This window comes from Bombyx mandarina, chromosome 19, assembly GCF_030267445.1.
Source record: "Bombyx mandarina strain Sakado chromosome 19, ASM3026744v2".
Taxonomy (NCBI): Eukaryota; Metazoa; Arthropoda; class Insecta; order Lepidoptera; family Bombycidae; genus Bombyx; species Bombyx mandarina.
In genome coordinates this window covers 12,335,669-12,360,727 of record NC_143225.1, presented here as the reverse complement: position 1 = coordinate 12,360,727, position 25,059 = coordinate 12,335,669, and the positions used below count along the sequence as shown (strand labels likewise).

The 25,059-nt window shown below is 37.9% G+C and overlaps 2 protein-coding genes and 1 non-coding gene across 5 annotated transcripts in view; 1 reads left to right on the top strand and 2 right to left on the bottom strand.

Moving 5' to 3' along the window:
- LOC114240486 (peroxisomal leader peptide-processing protease) overlaps positions 1-9,287 on the bottom strand; it is a 37,257-nt gene extending 27,970 nt beyond the window's left edge. The window contains exon 1 of the mRNA XM_028171059.2: positions 9,028-9,287. The gene's annotated coding sequence lies outside the window, so the exon portion shown is untranslated. The remainder of the gene's footprint in view (positions 1-9,027) is intronic.
- Positions 1-25,059, top strand: part of ITP (ion transport peptide) — an 88,578-nt gene that overhangs the window by 282 nt on the left and 63,237 nt on the right. The window contains exon 1 of one of the 3 annotated variants that reach the window (XM_028171086.2): positions 8,093-8,467. The exons of the other annotated variants lie outside the window; for them this stretch is intronic. The gene's annotated coding sequence lies outside the window, so the exon portion shown is untranslated. Of the gene's footprint in view, positions 1-8,092; positions 8,468-25,059 lie in introns of those variants that run through there. 3 annotated transcript variants of the gene reach the window in all.
- TRNAY-GUA (transfer RNA tyrosine (anticodon GUA)) lies at positions 370-458 on the bottom strand. The gene is given in 2 exon segments: positions 370-405; positions 422-458. It is a non-coding gene; the product is annotated as a tRNA-Tyr (tRNA).

Here is a 25,059-nt window from a genome sequence, read left to right as displayed (position 1 = left end):
ATCTCATTTTAAATAGTTTTTTAGTGTTTATACCTAACTCGCTTTATTTTCGTTGTTTTTTTTCCCTCTCTATTGACGGGGTTGAAACGGTGTAACCACTGCAGAAAAAGCATAATAATTTTGAGAGATAAAAGTAGTGATCAAAAGTTTTTGTTCGTGGTGACATTTCACATTTTTTTACATTAATTTTTTCCCTACTTTTAGTGGAACAATTACATAGTTTTTTTTTTGTATAACACGTCTACTGTTTTTATAATCGTTTAAAACAGATGCATTATTTAAGAAGAGTTACATGAGTTAGAGAGTATCTTTGTAAAATATTAAAGAAAAGACATTGTTTGCTTAATTAAAAAAAATAAGTAAAAAAGTTCCTTCGAGCCGGATTTGAACCAGCGACCTATGGATATCCATTTTCTTGCAACTACAGTCCACCGCTCTACCAACTGAGCTATCGAAGGCTTATGAGAACGTGCAAAATTTTTAATCGCATTATAGATCTTATTTAAGTATGCATGTTCTTTTATTTTTCTCTACCTATTCACTGGTAGACTAAGAGAATATTCCAGCTGTGTTCGGACGGGAGTTCTGTTGCAAGCTCGGTGATAAACCGCAAGCTGAACTTTATATCTATTTATCAAAACTCCTACAATAAGTCGACGGACTCATAATTAATTCCACCCATTGTCACAACACCAGCTACGTCGTTTTTTATCTACAGTCACGATTTAGTTTGTTTTCTAGTTTGAAATCGTATCTTAAATCTTGATTATAGCAATATTTAAAAAAAAAAAAAAAAAAATTTAAAAAATAATTGCGTTTTTTTTTAATATGCATTAATAGAATGTTTTCAAACTATATCTGTTGTTACTTGTTAGCTCGTGACGAGTACCAGGACTTGCCTATTTTTGTAGGTAAGTACGACCGCGTAATGAAATTGAATCTTATTTGATTCTCATTGTTGGATGCTCGAGTTTCTTGAATAAGTCTTCTAAATCGATCCTGAGCTTGTATTTCCTTTAAACAGGTTTTTTCTTAATTTTTACGTTGCGAACAAGTTAGCTTGGCGCGGCCATTTTTTGAAGTGTGAAAATCGTGTAGGTAAACATAAATAAAAATTTTGTACATTGCTCCTTAAAAATTCGTAGGCGTTAACACTCAGAATGGTGGTAGCATTCACCTTATATTATTTCAAAAATGAGTCCTAAGATCCTTTGCCTTTTCGCTATAATTAAAAAACAAACACACGTGTTGCTCACACGCGTTAGCCGCGAAATCGATTCTATCATATTCTATCATATTCTCTCATTGGCTATATCGTATCTCTATACCAGGGGTTCCCAAAGACGCAGAGTCTCCTTGCCACCCTCGGACGCGTTACCACCCGTCACCCCGATGGAAGTTAAAGACTTGATCAAAGACCTACGTCCTCGCAAGGCTCCCGGTTCCGACGGTATATCCAACCGCGTTATTAAACTTCTACCCGTCCAACTCATCGTGATGTTGGCATCTATTTTCAATACCGCTATGGCGAACTGTATCTTTCCCGCGGTGTGGAAAGAAGCGGACGTTATCGGCATACATAAACCCGGTAAACCAAAAAATCATCCGACGAGCTACCGCCCGATTAGCCTCCTCATGTCTTTAGGCAAACTGTATGAGCGTCTGCTCTACAAACGCCTCAGAGACTTCGTCTCATCCAAGGGCATTCTCATCGATGAACAATTCGGATTCCGTACAAATCACTCATGCGTTCAACAGGTGCACCGCCTCACGGAGCACATTCTTGTGGGGCTTAATCGACCAAAACCGTTATACACGGGAGCTTTCTTCTTCGACGTCGCAAAAGCGTTCGACAAAGTCTGGCACAACGGTTTGATTTTCAAACTATTCAACATGGGCGTGCCGGATAGTCTCGTGCTCATCATACGGGACTTCTTGTCGAACCGCTCTTTTCGATATCGAGTCGAGGGAACCCGCTCCTCCCCACGACCTCTCACAGCTGGAATCCCGCAAGGCTCTGTCCTCTCACCCCTCCTATTTAGCTTATTCGTTAACGATATTCCCCGGTCGCCGCCGACCCATTTAGCTTTATTCGCCGACGACACGACTGTTTACTATTCCAGTAGAAACAAGTCCCTAATCGCGAAGAAGCTTCAGAGCGCAGCCCTAGCCCTAGGACAGTGGTTCCGAAAATGGCGCATAGACATCAACCCAGCGTAAAGTACTGCGGTGCTATTTCAGAGGGGAAGCTCCACACGGATTTCCTCCCGTATTAGGAGGAGGAATCTCACACCCCCGATTACTCTCTTTAGTCAATCCATACCCTGGGCCAGGAAGGTCAAGTACCTGGGCGTTACCCTGGATGCATCGATGACATTCCGCCCGCATATAAAATCAGTCCGTGACCGTGCCGCGTTTATTCTCGGTAGACTCTACCCCATGATCTGTAAGCGGAGTAAAATGTCCCTTCGGATCAAGGTGACACTTTACAAAACTTGCATAAGGCCCATCATGACTTACGCGAGTGTGGTGTTCGCTCACGCGGCCCGCACACACATAGACACCCTTCAATCTCTACAATCCCGCTTTTGCAGGTTAGCCGTCGGAGCTCCGTGGTTCGTGAGGAACGTTGACCTACACGACGACCTGGGCCTCGAATCTATCCAGAAATACATGAAGTCAGCGTCGGAACGGTACTTCGATAAGGCTATGCGTCATGATAATCGCCTTATCGTAGCCGCCGCTGACTACTCCCCGAATCCTGATCATGCAGGAGCCAGTCACCGTCGACACCCTAGACACGTCCTTACGGATCCCTCAGATCCAATAACGTTTGCACTAGTCGCCTTCAGCTCTAGGAGCAGGCTTAGGGACCTCGGTAACCGTACTCGTCGAACTCGACAAAGAGTTCGCCGTGCAACCTAACCCATGAATCAGCTCGCTGAGTTTCTTGCCGGATCTTCTCAGCGGGTCGCGATTCCGATCCGGTAGTAGATTCATTCGCGAAGCAGCTACTCTTGAGTTGTTAGGTCTCCTTCGGAGGCGCTCGGGTAGCTGTTAGCAAATCCCACCCCTCCTGGCTGAGCCTTTGCTCGCCCACCTGTCCTGGTGAAACTGGAAAGGCCTCCGGGCCACCAGTAATCCTTCAATCATAAAAAAAAAAGGGTTCCCAAACTTATTTTTTCTACTGCCCATTTTGAAAAGAAATTATTTTTTAGCGTCCCCATTTTCTCACCTGCTTAAAAACCAATATAGCGAGATCTCACTCGCTGTCAAGAGTCCTTCTAAATGAAATTGCAAATCGCCTCCCAAGCCTCTACACAACGCCTCAATTTTTTTCTGGTTCTCTTACCGTCCCCCTTCAGGCCTTCAGCGCCCACAAGGGGGCGTTATCGCCCACTTTGAGAAAGGCTGCTCTATACGATAGCGATATAGGCTTATGTTTGTGCCTTTTTCGTGCTCACTCGTTGAATGTACCTTCAAAATGCCTTGGTGCAAAGTTTTCACTTCTAAAACCGGATAATCGATTCCTCACCGACCTCATCGCAACGTGATCAAATTACTCAATTAACAACGACCTACATTCTTAGATCTTGACGAGTGCATAGATAAATACCGTTTGTTTTTCTTCTATTTTTTTTTTTAAGTATGTCAATTGGTTTTTTGTATCTCCGTTGTTGCCAGTGTTGAATTTATAAAAAAATCTTCAATTATTAAATGCATAAATACATAAATAAATGAATGGTTCGATTTAATGACAGAGCTATGCCCGTACTATGAAACGCGCTTATGAATTTAAATAATTTGACTTTAAAATACTACGAAGCAAATATGTTTGTATGCTTTCGTATGAGGGAAGTGGTAGGTCGAAATGGGGGCGAATAGATTATACCAATTCAATTTTTTTCTTTTTCTTTAAGTGGGCATTCTAAGAAGGTTACATTACGATGTCACTATTAAATGGTGTGATGCGAATCTGTGGTGGGACCCTGGAGTACATATCGTGCGTTGTTTTTTTTATTTATTGCTTAGATGTGTGGACGAGCTCATAGCCCACCTGGTGTTAAGTGGTTACTGGAGCCCATAGACAACGTAAATGCGCCACCCACCTTGAGATATAAGTTTTAAGGTCTCAAGTATAGTTACAACGGCTGCCCTACTCTTCAAACCGAAACGCATTACTGCTTCACGGCAGAAATAGGAAAGGTGGTGGTACCTACCCGTGCGGACTCACAAGAGGTCCTACCACCAGTAAATATATAAAATATACTATAATAATCATAATAGATCCTCGTGCAGGGACCATATTATGACGACCCAAAGTAGTTGGGATAACACAGCTTGAAGTGAGCTCCCGTTAGTATTACAAGGCTATTTTATTAACGGCATTCTATTTATTGTGCGTCTCTTATCTATAACGGAAACATCACGAATTCCTAACGCTAGACAGTTAGCTCTGATGTAACTTGATATATACATTTTTTTTTCATGCATTTAGATTCGTATCGTTATGAATCCGGTTTCAGAAAAGCCTCGGCTGTGATTGGTTGGAATATGTGGCGTGACAGCCACACCTTTGAGCTTGCTCGTTTGTAGTCGAAATGCAATTCTAGAACGTTTCCGAAACATGTCCTCGGATCTAATCTCGTATATTTGTTTGTCAATGTTACTTATAATATATGTATGTATATGTTTTTGGGTATAGTAGATAATTGTTGTAATTCGCGCGTCATGTCTAGATGGTATCCTATTAACGAATACATATTTAAAAAAATCGGTTGTCTGTAAAGTCGGTTTACTGACGATAGTTGAACGTGACAACGTCGTAAGAAAATACTGATGGAATGGTTTCATTTTTCAAAAGAAAATTTTAATTTTATTTGTTTGATAGATATTTTGTATGGACAATTGACACATTCACTTTTCACTGAACTTCATACATGACGAAAACATGTAAATGTATTATTGTATAGCAGTTGTCCACGCGGATGCATCGCTCACTCAAGTAGGAGAGAGACAGATGAGACAGATGTCGAACGCTGCCGAACGCGGAGGCCGATTGTGTCTCTTTGTCGCTCGTTGCGCGCTCTCGCTTGCACTTCAAGCCTTAAATGGAAGGCCTCAATGAGTCATGGTTTTTCGTGCGTGCAGCCGACTCCATCGAATTATAAGACGTTGCCACGTCAAAAATGGACGAGGGACCGACCTCATAAAATCTGTAACTCACTCCAACATAAACGATCGCTCTCACTCTGCGAAACACCGTGCCACATGCCGTCGCATCGCGAGAGCATCGGTATCGCAGGATCCGACTGATGCATGACCACGACCACTCTGTCAAGAGTGTACGAATAGGAAGAACTATATAAGACGAGCGGTGCACTCGTATCGACCTACTCCCGATCTACTAGCAGTGCTTTTAGGTACCCCAAGCATCGGTCATCGTTCTCGTCGAACCCGGGCTCGACGAGTAAATTAATCCACAGACACATCCCACTGAGTTTCTCGCCGGATTTTAAATCTTAAAAAAAAAACCTATTTATTATATTACTAGCGGCCCGCTCCGGCTCCGCTCGGGTCTTTAACAAAAATTTCAACGATAAGTCGTAGTGCATTATTTTATTCTATCATCAATAGTTTTCGCAGGGCACGCGATGCAAAGATTATTTTATATTATATATTTTAGGTAATTTATTTACACCTTAGGTTACATTATTGGAGTTTTAGTAAGGATCCCTAATTTTTTTCAAATAAGATTATAGCCTATGTCACTCGGGAATAGTGTAGCTTCCAAACAGTGAAATAATTTTTCAAATCGGTTCAGTAGTTTCGGAGCCTATTCAATACAAACAAACAAACAAATCTTTCTTCTTTATAATATTATAGAAGTATAGATATGTATTCAAATTAATTGCTGTTCCTTAGTCTCGCTAAAACTCGAGAACGACTGGCCCGATTTGACTAATTTTGGTCTTGAATTACTTGTGGAAGTCCAGCGAAGGTTTAAAAGGTAGATAAATATGAAAATGCTCGGAATTAAATATAAATATCAATGTTGTTTTTTCTTTGATGTGTCCTCCGTCGGACAGATTCCTTTTTAAGTTTGTTTGTTTGTTTTAAGTTTATTTTATATAAAAGTTTAGGTCTTTTATTTATCGATTGAGGCACTACGAAGTCTGCCGGGTCAGTTAGTATTAGTTGACAATTTTCTGTTATCGTATCAATTTCGCGGTCCCCTGTAGTATGTATACAGAATTGGATCAGCGTGTTCGTGCGGAGCAATTTGCCGACCTTAGTAGCTCATTGCATCAATCCATTATTGAGATCGGTCGAAAGAAATCGGGGCGACCTCACCGCGGAGCGGACGACGACTTATGACGGGCCCCTCGGTTCATATCTCCTGTTCAAACTAGACTACGTTGGATTAGCTACTTTTATCGTGCCTCGTGAATTTTTCTCTCGATCATCGGATTAATAAAGCATTATTTTGTTATCGGATAGTGCTCTTCAGTGGTCGTTTTAAGAAGAATAACGATAAGTCTTTTTGTTGAATTGGAAATGTTTGCTCCATTAAAATTCAATTTAAAACTTGTCACTATTTTAATGTCATGTTTTTTATTGCTTGGATGCGTGGACGAGCTCACGGCACACCTTGTGTTAAGTGGTTACCGGAGCCCATAGACATCTACAACGTAAATGCCACCCACCTTGAGATATGAGTTCTAAGTTCTATAGTCATAACGGCTGCCCCGCCCTTCAAACCGAAACGCATTACTGCTTCACGGCAGAAATTGGCGGGGTGGTGGTGCCTACCGGTGCGGACTCACAAGAGGTTCTACCACCAGTAAATCATTGAATAATTATCTTACAAATAACGCATCGATAGAATACACCGACATTATAATTTCGTTCCTATGTGAAACAACAGCGGAAGTCGACTGCTTTGGAGCTTTGCCGGTACTTAACCAGCCAATTGAACTAACAGGCGTGAGTAAGCCTAGATCCTGTCTCGGCACATTATCGTTCCCTCGACGTGGCCTCTTCTAGTTTAAGAATTTCTTTGGTATCTACTTCTTACGTCGCTTTTTTGGAGTTTACTCCTTTAGAATCGATTTACATATATAGGCCCGGGGTATGAAAATTATGGGGACCAAAATCGTACTAGCATGTCACACGAAATGCGTTATGCGCCTGATTGGCTCCTGATTGCGTGATGCGTGCGCGCGCCAATCAAAATCGTACTAGCATGTCACACGAAATGCGTTATGCGCCTGATTGGCTCCTGATTGCGTGATGCGTGCGCGCGCCAATCAAAATCGTACTAGCATGTCACACGAAATGCGTTATGCGCCTGATTGGCTCCTGATTGCGTGATGCGTGCGCGCGCCAATCAGGAGCCAACGCGCGGCCGCGTTATCGCAGGTGACGCCGGGCTGCTGCGCCGGCAGTCCGCCACAAAGCCTCGTACTGATCGCGCGTTTCTCTCATTATTGTATTTTCATATATTTGTTAGTCGTTTGTTTTGTGTCTCGTTAATTTGTTAATAATCTGTAGTGTATCGTGTTGTCGTAATATAGAACTATTTCTCGTATTGTTTCGTTTAATTTTTTATATCCAGTAAACTCCAGTCGTGCGTCGGAGCGGACACACACACTTTTTTTTTCCTACCTAGCTGAGAGCCTTGAGAGGCTATTTCAGCGTACCCTTAACTAGTAGGTGAGCTCACGGGGCTCAAATCTGATGACGTCGCTAACACGAACCCTAGCAAGAGCCGTGCTTCGCAGAATCTACCACCGGATCGGAAACGCGACCCACTGAGAAGATCCGGCGAGAAACTCAGTAGTCAGTAGGCTGTGTCTGAGGGTGAAACGTTGCCGTAACGTCTGATGCTTATGCAATAGATGTTATGCGACTAATACTTTTGTGGAACGGATGTACCGTGACTCACAAACGTCTCCGAAACTTTATACGTTCCCAAAGTTGTCGCACGTCTGCTCAGAGCCGTCAACTTAAGGAGACATATTGTTACACTACGACAAATACAATAATTGACGGTCCTAATAGGCCGCATCCTGCGAGAGCCGAGCGCAGTCCAGTCAATGCTAACTCGCCAGTCTTGATGCGTGTCACATGACCGTTGCTTTGTTCCTTTTGGTGTTTCTAATCCTGTGCGAGATTACGTCGGCGGCGTGGGTCGTCGCTATACAGACGCAGTTTTGCGAAAATGTTTCAGTCGTTTTTAAAACGGTAATGATACACTCCTCGGGCTGGTTTCGTTCAGTGTCGGATACAGTGTTGATGGTATTCTGAATTCGTTGTGGTGCGAAAGTGTTAGCATTGGGACGTCAGTTGCGACGGACATGCCTGCGTTTCGTCTGGTGTCCAGTGTGAAAAAAAAGAGACAAATCACGTTTGATCAGCGGTCGAATCGTCCGAGTCGCATTATTTATAGACGTTAACGTTTTAGGTGAGTTTCGTTTTCAACTACAAAACTATGGTATTCCAAGATGTCGTTCTCTTTTAAGTAAGTTGTAATGAATCTATAGATTAAATCTCATTAATTGACGTAAAGTACATTAATTTGCTCTCAATTATGTTCACAAATTAAATAACTTCATTCAGCGATTTAGATTTAGATCGAGTAGTTCTCTTGGCTTAAAATTGCGACGAAAAACTTAAAAATGTCAAAATCACAATTAAAGCAATTTAATAGGAGCAAAAACCCTGGAAGAAAGGAGAGAAAAAAACCCCGACCTTAAATATTTACGGAGCAAATATATTGATACCAGCACGAATTGTAATTATAATTAGACGATAGCGAAAAATATTAATGAACTCCAAGTGACTCCAACCAAGGGTCAAATAGCTCGGATAATTTTTTAGAGGTTTTGGTGCTTGTACTTATAAAATAAGTTTAATAATGCTAATATATAATAACACTATAATAATACTAAAATTCTAGAGTAGCTGCATATAGTTTTAGTCTAATATTCCTATGATTATTAACATTTTTATCATTAAGCTCACCTTTGTCCGTGTATGTCTTGGAGGTTATGTTCAGTTCACAATACTAACATTTATTGATTTAACTGCGTTTTATTAAAACATTGTCTAAACAGTCTAAAGAATAGATTTCATGTTAGTCACAAATTAGTTTAAATTTCAATAAATTTCTAATTTTAATACACAGATTTGTTATCAACAACTGATAGAATGTTATTGTTAATGTTTATTAAGTTAAAAGAAGTTTTCCGCCACGTCAGTGATATCTCGCGGAGGTCTAACAAACTACGAGCAAGTAAGGAGTTTGTGATGTGTCTGTTAGATGGCGCTGTTTTCATTATTCTATCATTGCTCACTTATAATATTGTGAAACCAAATTTCATTATTATTTTAACAAAGCAAAGCGTTATTTTTTTCTTACGAAATAAATTCTTATACTCCACATTTTTCTCTCGACACTACGAATCCGTTTTAATTGAATTAGGTTTCTAATTTAATTACAATGGTTACGTTAACCATTATTGGAATAAAAATAAAACGTACTATTCGCAAGAAATTTAATTAATGGTATTCAATTTCTAACCTTATAGTAGATTAATCAATATTTCCTACCAGATGAAGTGGTAATTAATTGACTTTGTTATGAACAGACGAAGCCTGCAAAATAGAGTAAGACTACAAAGTTAATGGAAAGAAATTTCCTAAAAACAATCAATGATTGTTTATTTATGGTCTGAATCGTTTTATGCCACGTGAAAATAAAATTGTTCGATTGGAAATTTGTTATGGCTATGGTACAAATTTGATACTTTGCTAATTGAAGTTATATCGTGTAATGCTGTTTGGCCATTTACGTATTTTTTTGGTTTATTAGGACAGCTGGTGAACTGAAAGCCTTTCCATTTCCGCCCGGACGGTAGAGTTCAGCCAAGAGGAGACCATTTACATCGCCTGACGCTAATCACTATGACGTAGTGTCACACAGATATTTTATTGTTATGTCACAATTCAATTGGGCAGTCAGTTTCATAGAAAGGAACTAAAATAGACCTAAAATAAATAAATAAATAAAAATTAAAAAATCTTGATATATTCCGTCTAAATATGTACAGGGCCGAATTGGAAATAAATTTGATACTTTGACAAAAGCACACATGTGAAGAATCAAATGTTTTTCGCATTTCATAATGTCCTTGTAATTTCGCACCGTCATCGTTTTCAATCTGTTGTCAATGTGACAATTACCATAGAATTAAAAAAAAAACTAAGCTTCAAACTAATCACATTGTTGATACGCAACATTTAGCACTTATCCACCGCTCAGGGATTTCTGGTCTTGGAAGAAAATTCTGGTAAAAACTTACGTAAATACTGCTTAAGATTCATTCGCGTAGCAGGTGCCATTGAGCTGTGAGGTCTCCCCACGGAGGTGCCCGGGCAGCTGTTAGCAGATCCCATCCCTACTGGCTGAACTTTTGTTTCCCCCACCTGTTCTGGTGAAACTAGTCTCTGGGACACCAGTAATCCTTCCTGTTTTTTTTGCTTACTTGGGTGGACGGGCTCACAGCCCACCTGGTGTTAAGCGGTTACTGGAGCCCATAGACATCTACAACGTAAATGCGCCACCCGCCTTGAGATATAAGTTCTAAGGTCTCAGTATAGTTACAACGGCTGCCCCGCCCTTCAAACCGAAACGCATTACTGCTTCACGGCGGAAATAGGCAGGGTGGTGGTACCTACCCGTGCGGACTCACAAGACGTCCTACCACCAGTAAAGTAATATTTAAATAATCGTATTTATTACCTACATAAATAAAGCAGTCCGTGTCTTATATTAATATTAACCACGTTGTATACTGAAGCCGGTAATAGATTAAGTTTCGAACACTTTTCCTATCTTCCCTTTGACGAACAACAAGAAGAAATTAAATTCCATAAAAATGTTCAAGTTGACTTTTAAATCAGTTTCGTGATTCAATTAAAGCAATGTTTATTTTAAGCGGTGTTCTTTTCTACTGAATTACACATCAACAGTGATAGTGAGCTTTTTTTGCCTACCTTAAGCTAGTTTATGCTAACTTCGAGGGGTTATAATAGCTTCACCGAACGTGATAACTGAGATAATAGTGCAAAGTAGATCAGTGTGTGCAGTGCGAGTTTTTTAACGTTCTCGATAGCGTAAAAGTTAACTCAAATTTGTATGGAGTTGGAACTTTTAACTACGTTTGCCGCTAGGGGCGCTGTCGCACTAAGCACACAGGTGATACTTAACAATGTCCTATTTTAATGAAGATGATTTTGTTTACGTGAACATAAGAAAATCTTTAAATAAATTTATAACTAGCCCTGGGCCAGGTCTTGGCATTGTTGCTGCCCAAGGACAGCGGTAACCATTTACCATCATCATGGTTGGCTCATTCATCTATGTTGATAATAGACAATCTAGATTAAAAAACTCATTTTTCTTTTATCGTCGTGGTCTGGAAGATAAGACGCCCGGTGCATTCGTATCCAGCTATGCGACTCTGTCGGTGTTCGAATCCCGCAGGCAGGTACATCTAAGCTAAGGTACATCTAAGCAATAAACAAAATTCGAATAAAGAAAAAAGGGTTCATTATAAGAAATGAGGCATACTGAATTCGTTACTGCTAGAACAAATATGAATTCAAAATAATTTGAATTAATCTATTCTATTTTGAAAAGTAATCGTAATCTATTTATCGGGGACAAGCATACGATTTTATATTTGTACACGGATAGCACGTGGTCAGTTATTACAACAAAAATCTAAATATTTCGCAACATGTACAAACTCATGATTCAGAGTACGACTATAAAAAACAAACCAAAAAAAAAATAACAAAAAAGCGGTACCAAGTAAGTCGTTTAGGAAATCTCAAAATGCCACGATTCCATGATTCACGGGAGATCAGCTTCTGAGAATGACAGCGGAAACCGGAAGGCCCCAATTAAAACGGACCTTCTCTCTTCAATATTTGAAGTACCAGCGCGGTTTGCAAGTCCAAACGATTACCTCCATCGTGCTCGTTTCTGCTACGTAGCGTAGGTTCTAGAATATTGAGAACAGAGGCGGATTATCCGTAAGGGAAACTAGGCACGTGCCTAGTGGGGTATAGTTACAAGGGCCGCGCGAGCTCAGAATTTTTAAATGAATAAAGAAAATAACATATCAACGATTAAGAACTAAACGCCTGAGCTAAATGTCCTGGTCTATTAAAGTCTAGGGTTTGATGATACAACGTCATAGTAATTGCAAAAACAACTAGTTAAAATTTATATTATTATGATGGCCATTTATGACCGGTACAGGGGCGCCGATAAAGTGATTGCCTAGGGCGCTCTGGACATTTTATCCGCCACTGAGTGAGAAGGATTTTTTTATACCAGTGCGACTGATATTTGAATCTTATCTCAAGAGGCAGTAGTATTCAAATTGTATTGTATAAGGCTTTCGTGTGCTTAATGCGAGCTTTGAACGTTCTCGATCGCGTAAAAATCAACTCAAATTTGTTTGGATTTGAATCAGCGCCCCTAACAGAAAACGAAGGGAAGACTCGCACCAAACACACAGGACCATTTCGCGTTAGCCAACAGGCTAGTCTGCGTCTATAAGGAACCATTCGAACTTTTTGACGGGAACGCGAGGTGTGAAGTTGTGTGATTTGTTTTATTTTGTCTATTTAGTGTTTCTTCGGGTTTAAATGTGTAATAACGGTGGTTTATTAGCTGCTTAGAATCTGAGAAGGTGCACAATTGTGGGAAAATGAAACAAAGCCACTGGACGTAGCTTCTCGAGATCCTCCAAAAAGTCCACTGAGAAAGTCTCAGTAAATGATCACCATTTTACTGAGATTATATTTTATCACACATAATGTCATTTGTAAATTTAATTCATTTGTAATCATTTATGTTATGTCGCGATTAGTTTCCTTGGTTTTTTATTACTCATAAACTGTAAATAAATCAAAGCGGCGAATTATAAAAATCTTATTACTTGACGCTGGCTAATGCACAAACCCTGCGGGAGCCTAAAACTAAAGAAAAAAAAGAAGGAACCATTCGTGCAATCATACATGTTTCTATGTGGGCAACCGAATCACACTTTAACGTATATTAGTGTTATAGGATAATCGTTTAAATCGTGATAGATCGTGATAACGTTAATGCGTCTATGCAAAAAAGTTAAATTTAGCAAAATTGTGACTTCACAGATTATGATTCAAAGTAAAACTTTACAATAAACAAAAAAAATTTGGCTCAAAAAACCCAATAACAGAGACACGTATCTTACGTGTTATTTGAAGCTAGCTTTCTTAGAAGTACTCCTATTTCTAGGCTTAATTAATTTAAACATTCTATATACTGAGACAGCCTTCAAAAAGTTCAACATGATTCAGCGAGTGAGTCATCGGTGGTTATTACAAATCTATCTACGAGTACATATACAGGGTGTCCCGGAAAGAATGGATAATCCTGAAACACCTCATAGTAGAGCTATTGGAGTTTCGAAATAAAAAATAAAAAAAATATTTCGTAGGTAGCCAAATTAAAAAAAAAGTAAAAATATCAAATTAAAATTTAAGCTCAGATTAACTTTTATAAAAAAATACACTAGCTACTCATACGATTTCCTGCATATTCCTTAGTATATTACATGTAGAATATTATTATAAGACCAAAAAGTCTATGGATGTCATTTATTTGTAGCTGTTGTATATTCCAGAAACCCACAGCAGTATGGAAAACATCAACTTTTTTTTTAAATACGTAATTTGGGTACTACCTGAGATTTATTTATTTATTTTTTATTTCGTGTCCCCAATAGCTCTTCTATGAGGTGTTTCAGGATTATCCATTCTTTCTGGGACACCCTGTATATCGCGTGAAACAGTGCGAAATGACCCCTTCAAAGACATTTATTTACACTTGGCGAATTCTCGGTAACTACAACGAGAAATCCGCGTACAGTCATTGTGTTCTAGTTCTAAAAATAGCAAAACGTAAACCGCAAACACTTATGAAGAAATGGGGTGTGTACTGAGTTCTAAGTATGGCGCCTGCGTTGTAATGCGATATAACAGCGATTCCCAAACTTTTCACTTAGTCAAACACATGATCACACTCTTTAAAAATTCGCGCTACCCTTACGTACTGGCTACTGGTGGTAGGAAGTATTGTGAGTTCGCACGGATAGGTACCACCACCCTGCCTATTTCTGCTGTGAAGCAGTAATGAGTTTCGGTTTGAAGGGCGGGGTAGCCGTTCTACTGTCAAAAGTGAGACTTTAGAACTCATGTCTCAAAGTATATGGTGGCATTTATGTTGTAGATATCTATGGGCTCCGGTAACCATTTAACATCAGGTGGTTTAACATCATAACATAAGCTCGTAAACCCATCTAAGTAATAAAAAAATACTTACATGCAAAAAAATTTGATAATATTAATGGTAGGTAGATAGTTCTATACCTACCTACATTTAATAGATTTTATTATCTATTACGCGTAGTTATACAGTTATCATTAAGCAAACAGTTGATTTTTTACCCTATATGCACTCCAGAAATGCAATTCGCCCGGGTAGCCTTAGATCAAAATATCATTTAAGTAAGTCTCCAGATACACTTGACGGGGATTTGCGAAACATCAATGTGTCGTTGGACACGGTAATTGAGAACCGCTGGCCTAAGGTAAAATACCTGAAAACGATTCGTATTGACGAAGTTCATTTTTACGGCAATTACATGTAATTTATTATAATATAAATATTTCCGACTTTTTCACAAAATATTTCAATAATGAAGGATAAAGATCGTACGATTAAATAAAATCGCAAAACTTAAGTAAGAATTTACATTATTTACATTTTCATTTTTTTTGAATTTCGCAATTATTTTGACCTTGTATTGCAGCCGTCGCGGCGTCGCGGCGTCGCTGTGTCAATTCCCGCCTCTTTTTTTTTCCTACTTAAGTTGAGGTGACCGCGCCTAGGGGGCACGCGGCGTATTTGGGACTTTACGGTCTTCAGATGTTGGGAGCAGACCGCGGGCCCAAGGATGTTGTTCATGGAGACCCTACTAATACGATTTTCGATTTTGTCGGTTAGAAACGTGACCAAATGAAACATAATTCAAATAATTTTCTCGGAAGGACGCATGCAGCTAATAATCTTTTATCTGTTCTTTCGGGAATCACGTGTGTGTCACTTCCTGTGCTTATGATATTAAATTATTACACCATTTAAATGGTTCCGTATATTTTTATTTTATTAAACGTTTTCTTATAATCTATATTACATCTGCAGGGAATTCATTCTCCTGTAGTCGTAAGATGTCGGCTCCATAAAACAATATTAGATGGTACAAATATATTGGTGGATAGTGGATTCACATTGCTAACGTCCATAAGCTACAATGATCGCTCATTTATTAGGTTGGCGGTATGCTCGTCAGGCCAGAGCCATAAAACAATTTGGACGATAAAACATCATATTAGTCGAATCTTTGTATTGTTTGTTTATTCTTCTCCTAAAGTACGGAATATAGTTAAAAAAACAAACAATGAAATTACAGAAAAGCAACACGTCCAGACAACCGCCATTGAAAATAAAAACCGTTAAAATAGCCTTTAGATCTCGCTTCCAATCAAGACGTTTAATATTTTTATATTTTGGTTATGAATAATAACATGTATTAAGCTATCTGTCATATAGCATATCATCACGACTTAGTCTAGTACAGAGTAAATCATTGTTTAGAACTGTAAATTATCTTTTAATGGAATAAATGGCCCGACAAGTACACGGCTCGCTTGCAATTGCGCGGCTGCACACAACAATGTTTAGATAGACAATTGTAGTCTAATCTCAACTGTTTTCTGTTAAAGATCATCAATTCAAATCAGCAAGTGTGATTTCCGTCAGTAATATATTCATAATCATCATCATCAGCCCACATTTATATAATTCATTCGGCGATAATAATAAACCGGTATTTAGAAAGCAACTGATTTTTCTCTGTAAACTTTAAAGTTATAATATCTAGTTTAATATGTAATGAAAAAAACTTTGAAAAATCTAATTCTTAATGGACTTAAAATAGTGTAACTTAACTTTTATTATTAAAGACTATAAATTTCCTAACTCCTCGCTTCGAGTCGGAATCATTTCTTTTATAAATTAATTCGCTAAACTCGGCTGTCCATAATTTTACTAAGCTCTACAACTCTCTCTCTCTCTAACTACAAATTCAAGCTATATTGACAATAAACATATAAATATTGAACGTTAATATTTTTTTCCTCAAAATTTTCAATGTTTTCCGTGAATTTCCCTAAAATTGTCTTTCACGGAAATCTTGTCCTGGTTGTGACACGACTCACACAACTAAAAATAAATCAGTCGAGCAGTTTTCGAGTAATGTATTGTTTTCTGACCGCTTTATTTGTCACAGCACACACTTATCATCCCTGGCAACCCCGACTACTGATGCTTATAACCTGTGGGTCTTGTTCTCAATTACTATCTTGACCTAAAGGTCTTAGTTAGCAGGACATAAAATTACTATCAATAATTAAAACTACTAATATTATTATAAAGTGACCAATTCTATAGCTTTTGTTGTTTCTATAACACTTTTTGCATCGTGAATCTTTGCAACGTGAATGTCATGTCGCGTTTTTTGCGAGGATCGTCTGGATCGAATGAAATACTAGCTTAAATATTACGTTTCACTGCTGAAAGTCAAACGGGACTGGGGCAAAGATTAATTCCAACAAAATATTATAAATTCAATACGAGGACTAATAATTTGATTGTAGCGTATGACCATATACAACGGAATGTACCTAAGTTTTATTCCCGGCCAGTCTGTATCATTATTAAAGATATTTGGTTTTAAATGGATTTTGTATTGGGCATGTTAATGTCAGAGCCTTTATCTCGTTTCAGCGTCAAATAAAACCTTAGCTCGGGATAGTAGAATGTAAAACGAAACAGCTTGGCTTAGTCAATCTACCCATAGACACAGCCCACTGAGTTTCTGGCCGGATCTTTTCAGTGGGTCGCGATATCGATCTGGTGGTAGATTCGGCGAAGCACTTGCTATGGCTAGTGTTAGCAAATTCTCTCAGGTTGGGAATGTGTGCTCACTTACCCGTCCTCATGTAGCTAGAATAGTCCCTTAGGCTCTAGCGATCAGGTAGGCAAAAAAAATAATGAACGCACTACCACCTTGCTATTTTCTCCCATATAGTAGACATGGTCCTAGTAGTGGTAGGACCTCTTGTGAGTCCGCACGGGTAGGTACCGCCACCCGGCCTATTTCTGCCGTGAAGCAGTAATGCGTTTCGGTTTGAAGGGTGGGGCAGCCGCTGTAACTATACTGAGACCTTAGAACTTATATCTCAAGGTAGGTGGCGGCATTTATGTTGTAGATGTCTACAGGCTCCAGTAACCACTTAATGCCGGGTGGGCCGTGAGCTCGTCCACCCTCATAAGCAATAAAAAAGACATGCGTTCCACTTTGAAGGGTGGGGCGGTCGTTTTTACAATATCATTAAAACTGCGAATCCACATTCTTTATATTCGCATCTCTGGTGTCTTGGGTTCTGGAGACCACTTAGAACTGCCGCGACTTTGCTCATCGATGGTAAATAAAAGGAAATAGGTCCTTGCCATCCAGCGTTCGTATTTTATTTCCACCATATATGACATGATTGCTCTTAATGTAATATTAGCATTATGGTACATATAGAACCTTAATCATCATTCCTTATTTAAGATGGCGCCTATACCACAAGGTCGGTAGCTTCCGACGGCGCCAACTTTTTATATCGCTTGCTAAACACAAATAATATAACTATTACTAATAATTTAAGTTTTAGAAATCTTTAATACGTATATAGGATACTGGTTCGACTAATTTTCGATCAGGCTTCATTCAAATCATGACATTCTTTTGCGATATGATTCAAGATCAAGTTTGTGGTGTTTACATCGTTGTGGGTTTGAATTTAGATTTATATTCGATAGTTGTGAATTGTAAACTTTTAACCGTATTCCCGTGGTTAAACTATTTCATACGATCATTACGCCTCTAAGTCAACAGAATCTCTGCTCGCTTTTTTTTTTATGATTGAAAGTTTACGGGTGGCCCGAAGGCCTTTCCAGTTTCACCAGGACAGGCGGGCGAGCAAAGGCTCAGCCAAGAGGGGCGGGATTTGCTAACAACTGCCCGAGCGCCTCCGAAGGAGACCTAACAACTCAAGAGCAATTGCTTCGCGAATGAATCTACTACCGGATCGGAATCGCGACCCGCTGAGAAGATCCGGCGAGAAACTCAGCGGGCTGATGCATGGGTTAGGTTCCACGTCGACCTCTTTGTCGAGTTCGACGAGTACGGTTACCGGGGTCCCTAAGCCTGCTCCTAGTATTAGAGCTGAAGGCGTCTAATGCAAAAGTTATTGGATCTGATGGATCCGTAAGGACGTGTCTGCTCCTGCATGATCAGGATTCGGGGAGTAGTCAGCGGCGGCAACGATAAGGTGATTATCATGACGCATAGCCTTATCGAAGTACCGTTCCGACGCTGACTTCATGTATTTCCGAATTGATTCGAGGCCCAGGTCGTCGTATAGGTCAACGTTCCTCACGAACCACGGAGCCCCGACAGCTAACCCGCAAAAGCGGGATTGTAGGGATTGGAGGGTGTCTATGTGTGTGCGGGCCGCGTGAGCGAATACCACACTCGCGTAAGTCATGACGGGCCGTATGCAAGTTTTTCTCTGCTTGGCTGCCGAAGTGAAATTTTAATAAAACCTATGTATGTTATTTTTTATGTCTAAATATAAAAATATATCAAAAATATTCTAAATAATAAAAATATGCACCCAATCGTGCGTTTAAATGCCTGAAAACTATAATTTTAAGATCCGTGTGAGATTATATTAAAATTCTCTCTAAATACCCTTGGGAAAAAATGCAAATTCTGATGATCAGTACATGATAACAGACGGATGATGAAATCTTACACACTTGTAATTTTTCAGTAATAACATATACTAAACCGTTTACATAATTAAACTGCAAATTTAGATTTAATCTCATATCTTTAAAAGAGCAATTCTTGTATATAAATATATATATAATCTGAATCTCGGAAACGGCTCCAACGATTTTCATAAAATAAAATTTAGTATACAGGGGATTTCGGGGGCGACAAATCGATCTAGCTACGATTTATTTTCAGAAAATGTTGTTTTATTCGTTTTTTCAATAAATACCTTTATCGATAATCGATATAAACATAAGCTTTTTTTTATTGAAAGAAAATAACAAATAATATAATATAATATGATTAGGTAATTCGTATTTAAATATAATTTCTAAGAAAAACACAATTGACCAAAAAAAAAAGGTCGGTCATCCTCTAGTTTTAATAATCGTACAGAACCATTTCAATTAGTTTCATTAACTTCCAAGATGGCGTTTAGAAAAATGGCGCCTAGAACATTTTGAAGGTCGTATACTTCCGTAACTAAAGAGCGGCGGCGGCGCCAACTTTTTGTATCAAATACAATAAATACAATTCAAACAGACCATCAAATGTACCATTGCGCTGTAAAAAATCAATATTTGCAATTCTTTTTGTGTGAACATCGAGAGATATGTCAATATTTGAATCTAGTTTTGGATCAGACACAAGAACGAACTGGAAAATCTTCGCAGGCTGTTAATTTTATTTCTAGTTTGCTTCGCGTCATTATTTGTTTTATGTACAGCAAAAAAAATATAACATTTGTACGTTAATTATGCATAATGAGACTTTTGTTTGAAATACTTGTTGGTTTTGTTCAATTCAAAGCGCTTTTACATAATATATTTTTTTTAATTTTTTTATTACAATCCTGCCTACACCGTACATCTCATTCTTGAATACATGACGATCCTATTGATAGTCTCTTCAAAACATGAATACCATTGCCTAACTGAAAATACGAAATTGAAATATTAAAAAAAATGAGATAGACTATAAAATTACAATGTTCCAAAAATTTTAAATTGGTTAAAAAAAAGTATTTATGTCTTATCTTAACTGCCTCGAAGAGTTTTCAAAACGACTATGCTCAAAAAAACACTTAGATTCATTCAAGTTTTAACAATAAAAACCACTATTATAATCATGTTAAAATATTCACAATGAGTTATTAATTTCTCCGAAAATGTCCGAAGCGTGCCCAGACGATGACGCAGAACCAATCGCGATTTATAACACGTATTTAAAAAATAAAAACAACAGTTACGTTTTAACTGATGATCGTGAAAACATAAGGTTTGCAGCCCGATAGTTATTTTCATTCGAAACTCGGCCTAAGCTATAAGAGAATAACGCAAAGGCAGTGGAAAGACTGGCTCCTTCCGTGGCTCAAACGGCTAAAATTGATTTGTCTGCAGGGAATGTATGTAAGCTTCACATTAACTGACCGCCATATTGATAATGTAGTCCTTGTAAGTCCCATTTCGGAGCGCTTGGGGCGTTTTTGTAATGAAGTCATGAACCAACAGGGTTTTCAGTTTGTTAAAATATAGACTTTCATTCGTATTTCGTAACAAAAATTCGTAAACCGCCTTTTATTTCGAAAAGTAATTTGGTAAGTAGATTGTACTATAGCTATGTTCTGGCTGTTAGGCTATGTGCCAAGGACGTAAATTAAAAACAAATCAGCCTAGTAATTCGCAATTCTAAAACACAGATTTAAATGTATACTAAGCTTTATACTATGACTAGCTGTACCCGTCCGCTTCGCTGGGCATTTAAAATTAACATTATTATTTCTCACCCCCACAAAGATTCTCATAATTAACGCCCCCGCAACTGGCGTAGGGAGTCCGACACTCATATAAATATTAGCCTATCCATTAAGTACATGTATTTTCTACATGGATACCAAGTTTCAAGTCAATCGGATGCATGGTTCAGTAGTTATAACGGAACATCCGTAAAAACCACTGTCGATTTATATATTAATATAAATAGATAACAAACTTTCAGAGGTTTCAAAGTAACTGTCAAATGTTTCATCGTATTCGTGTCATAGATAATAAATACACAAACTTATATCACATAATACACAAACAAGATAGATGTTTAATAAAAATGTCTATTGTTCATACTAATTGGAAAAGTGCTTACATTAGAGACAAAAGTGCATTCTATTGAAATATTCATTTTCGTGCACAAACCAAACTAGGCTATGTACATAGTTTTATTGTAATGGTGAAGTGAACGCTTTAAAATAACCCTATTAATTATTTTTTAATATAATTTGATTAAGGTAGAGAGAGCCAGAAGGAACTAAATGCCAATCAATGGATTCAATCCTTGTTATTTTAACTACACTTAAAACGCACGCTCGCTATGGACACGGGAGTATTCACGCAAGATTTATGAATGAAATGGCTGTAGTGTGTGTACCAATAGATAAGTCATTGAAAATTTAATTTGCAGTGTGTTCAGTGTTAATAAATGTATGTCATACGTAATCTGTGATAGCCCTTGGAGCATATTTTTTTTGATTATATTCTTTTTTTAAATATTTATTTCACATATTCTACTATAATCTAGCGTAATTACTGGTGGTAGGACATCTTGTGAGTCCGCACGGGTAGGTACCACCACCCCGCTTATTTTTGCCGTGAAGCAGTAATGCGTTTCGGTTTGAAGGGTGGGGCAGCCGTTGTAACTATATGGAGAAAATAACTATACGGCGCATATACATTGTAGGTGTCTATGGGCTCCAGTAACAACTTAACATCAGGTGGGCTGTGAGCTCTTCCGACCATCTAAGCAATAAAAAAAACATGACTCGTTTTTTGTCTGTCATGAATTTTCCAGTTCACCGTGTTCGGAGCGTTTTTTTTTTGAATTTGTGCAGTCTTTCTCGTCTGACACTTACCAAGGAACAGCGTTTAATCTGTAGTAGAGGTCCCGCAGTAGTCGAAATTCGACTATAATTAATTGGAATTGTAAGTTTGTACACTGTTATGATTATATTTTATACTTCTATAATCACAAATTTTGCCAAGACTACACTATAAAAAATATTAACAAAGCAATAACAACAGTTTGACAATAAATAGTATGCATGCGTGTGTGCGTCAAATACATGGTACGTAGTGTGTGTAATGTTTTCTTTATCGATTTAATGTATCTTTTACGCATTATTTAAAAAAAATATTAGCGTTGTGCACTTCTTCTCTATATTCTCTATAAGTGTGGAAAATTTCATACTCCTCTGTCCGCGTAATTTTCGTAAAAAGGGATACAAAGTTTTTGCTTCACGTATTAATATATAGATGTATTCAGTCTGATTAGGTCACATGCGAAGGTCATTTTACGCCTATCGATTTGCCGACCGTTAAAGTTATGAATGCCATATTCGCAGTGTAAACATTCGTCGAATTTACATCAGCTAGTCATGTAATTGCATAATTACACGTCGTTGCCCGATTGCATTTGGCTAGGCGTGGCAATGATCGAGCAGCGTCTGATGTTGCGTCATGTAGAAAAATAAATGCAACGCGCTGACCGCGTAGACACAGCTAGACTAATGTTCGCCGAAACATCAAAAATTAGACCTTAAACATTGACACCTCAAGATTTAAATTCAGAATTTATATTACGTTTTCTCTTTTGATTTCTTATTGATATTCTGGATAAAGTAACTGAAAGTAATTAGTAACTTTGTGTAAAATAAATAATAATTTAAAAAAAACTAACAAACTACGCTTTTATAGAAAATCTAACTAAAAAATAGAAAATCAATTTTAATAAATTTGAATTAAAAATAGTGTAAGAAAAAATAATTTTATTGTAAAAAAAGCGTATTATATATAAGCGTAGTATATATAAAAGCATATTTTGTTAGTTTTTTAAAGTATTATTTATTTTTCATTTTTTAGTTAAATTTCAATTTTTAATTTTTTTTTAATATTGAATTGTCATCGGTCCTGAATAAGTATACCAAATTTTGAGTTAATCCGACGCTTTGAACGGGATCAAAATCATGTTCAAAGCTTCCGGTACATACTAACATACATACGCCTGAAGCTAATAAAAGCGTATTAAAAACACTAAAGCGCCGTCAATAGCTACATAAGAAAAATAAGTGCGTATCAATGTGCTTAGTGCGAATTTTTTAACGTTCTCGATAGCGTTAAAGTTAATCCAATTTTGTACGCAGTTGGAAGAGCGCCCCTAGCGGCAAACGTAGGCAAACGATCTCATTCCATACAAATATGAGCTAACTTTTACGCTATCGAGACCGTTAACTCGCACTAAGCACACAGCTTTGATACGAGACCGGAGTTTATTGTTTAAGTGTATTTTTTATGGAATATAAACTAATCCAATCAATATATAATAAAATATAATTTGGTTTAAATATTACATCCTCAGATTTGCGTTCATTTCTCCGACTATGACAAAGATTCTGTGAACATTTTCTTTGCTTTAGTTTGCTGATACAAAATTCGACTATTTTTGTGTTTGCGGCTTCATGGTATAGGCGTACGTTTAAAAATTCCGTGAGCTAGGCCGAGAACCGCTTTGGCCCCAAATGACGTCACGAAACGAATCTGCATCTGTGTTCAATATTTGTAAAATTACACTTTTTGTTTCATTCATCAAGAGAGTCACTGTTAATTTTTATTTATTTATACGTTATATATGCGCTAATAGTTGTTTGTTGTGTAAAATGAATAATTTCCATTACTCACGAATGTTATAGTTTAAAAAAAAACAGGTATTACACGAACATGATTAACGGGATTTTTTTTAATAGAACAAAACAAGTTTTCTAATCTACCTATGACGACTTTGTGACGTAAATTGTAAATATAAAAATATACCTACATGATATACATATTATTATAATTAAAAAAAACAAATGCGTGATGAATAACGATCAAACAGGTTCCGCAAAAAGTATGTAAATGTAAGATTTAATTTTGATATTTTTTTTAATGTCTGTTAACACCGATTAGCGGGTTACCAAAAATACCCTACATTTTTCCCAAAAACCATATTTTTTCGCGTACACAATGTGTTCGATTTTAGGACTGTATATCTTTTATTAATTATTTAAGTAATATGTGTACTTTTAAAACAAAACAAAATAAACTATGAAATTGGCAAACCGAACTAACATTTTTTTGTTCTATTGACTATTTTCGCTCTGTTGTCTATTGACATTAGAGCGAAAAAATATTACTGTCATTAGTCCTTGATATATGTGCAAATTTTCAACTTAATCAGAGATCTTCAAGTTTGTGAAAGTGATATTCAAAGATTACCTTACATACAAACATGCATTGGATGCAAGTTTAAGTACAAGATAGATACATAACGAACTATTAAAACGTGTTAAAAAGATTGTTAGTTAAGTTTTCCCGACAGGTGAAATAAAAAAAATATCACAAAACCAAATCACAAGAACCACCATATCAAACTCAGTAATCAATATTGTTGATTACTATTTTGGCTACGAAAAAAAAAAAATTTTTTTTTTGTTGCTTAGGTGGGTGGACGAGCTCGCAGCCCACCTGGTGTTAAGTGATTACTGGAGCCCATAGACATCTACGACGTAAATGCGCCACCCACTCTGAGATATAAGTTCTAAGGTCTCAGTATAGTTACAACGGCCCTACCCTTCAAACCGAAACGCACTACTGCTTCACGGTAGAAATAGGCGAGGTGGTGGTACCTACCCGTGCGGACTCACAAGAGGTCCTACCACCAGTAAGAGGTCCTTACGACCATCACTAGATTCTTTTCGGAGAGATGGAGGTTTTTCTTTTTTATTGCCTTTGTAGGCAGACGAGCATACGGCCCCCCTGATAGTGAGTGGTTACCGTCGCCCATGGACTTCAGCAATGCCAGGGGCAGAGCCAAGCCGCTGCTTACCGCTATCCAAGCCGCTGCCTACCGCTAGCCAAGTTGCTGCCTACCGCTAGCCAAGCCGCTGCCTACCGCTACA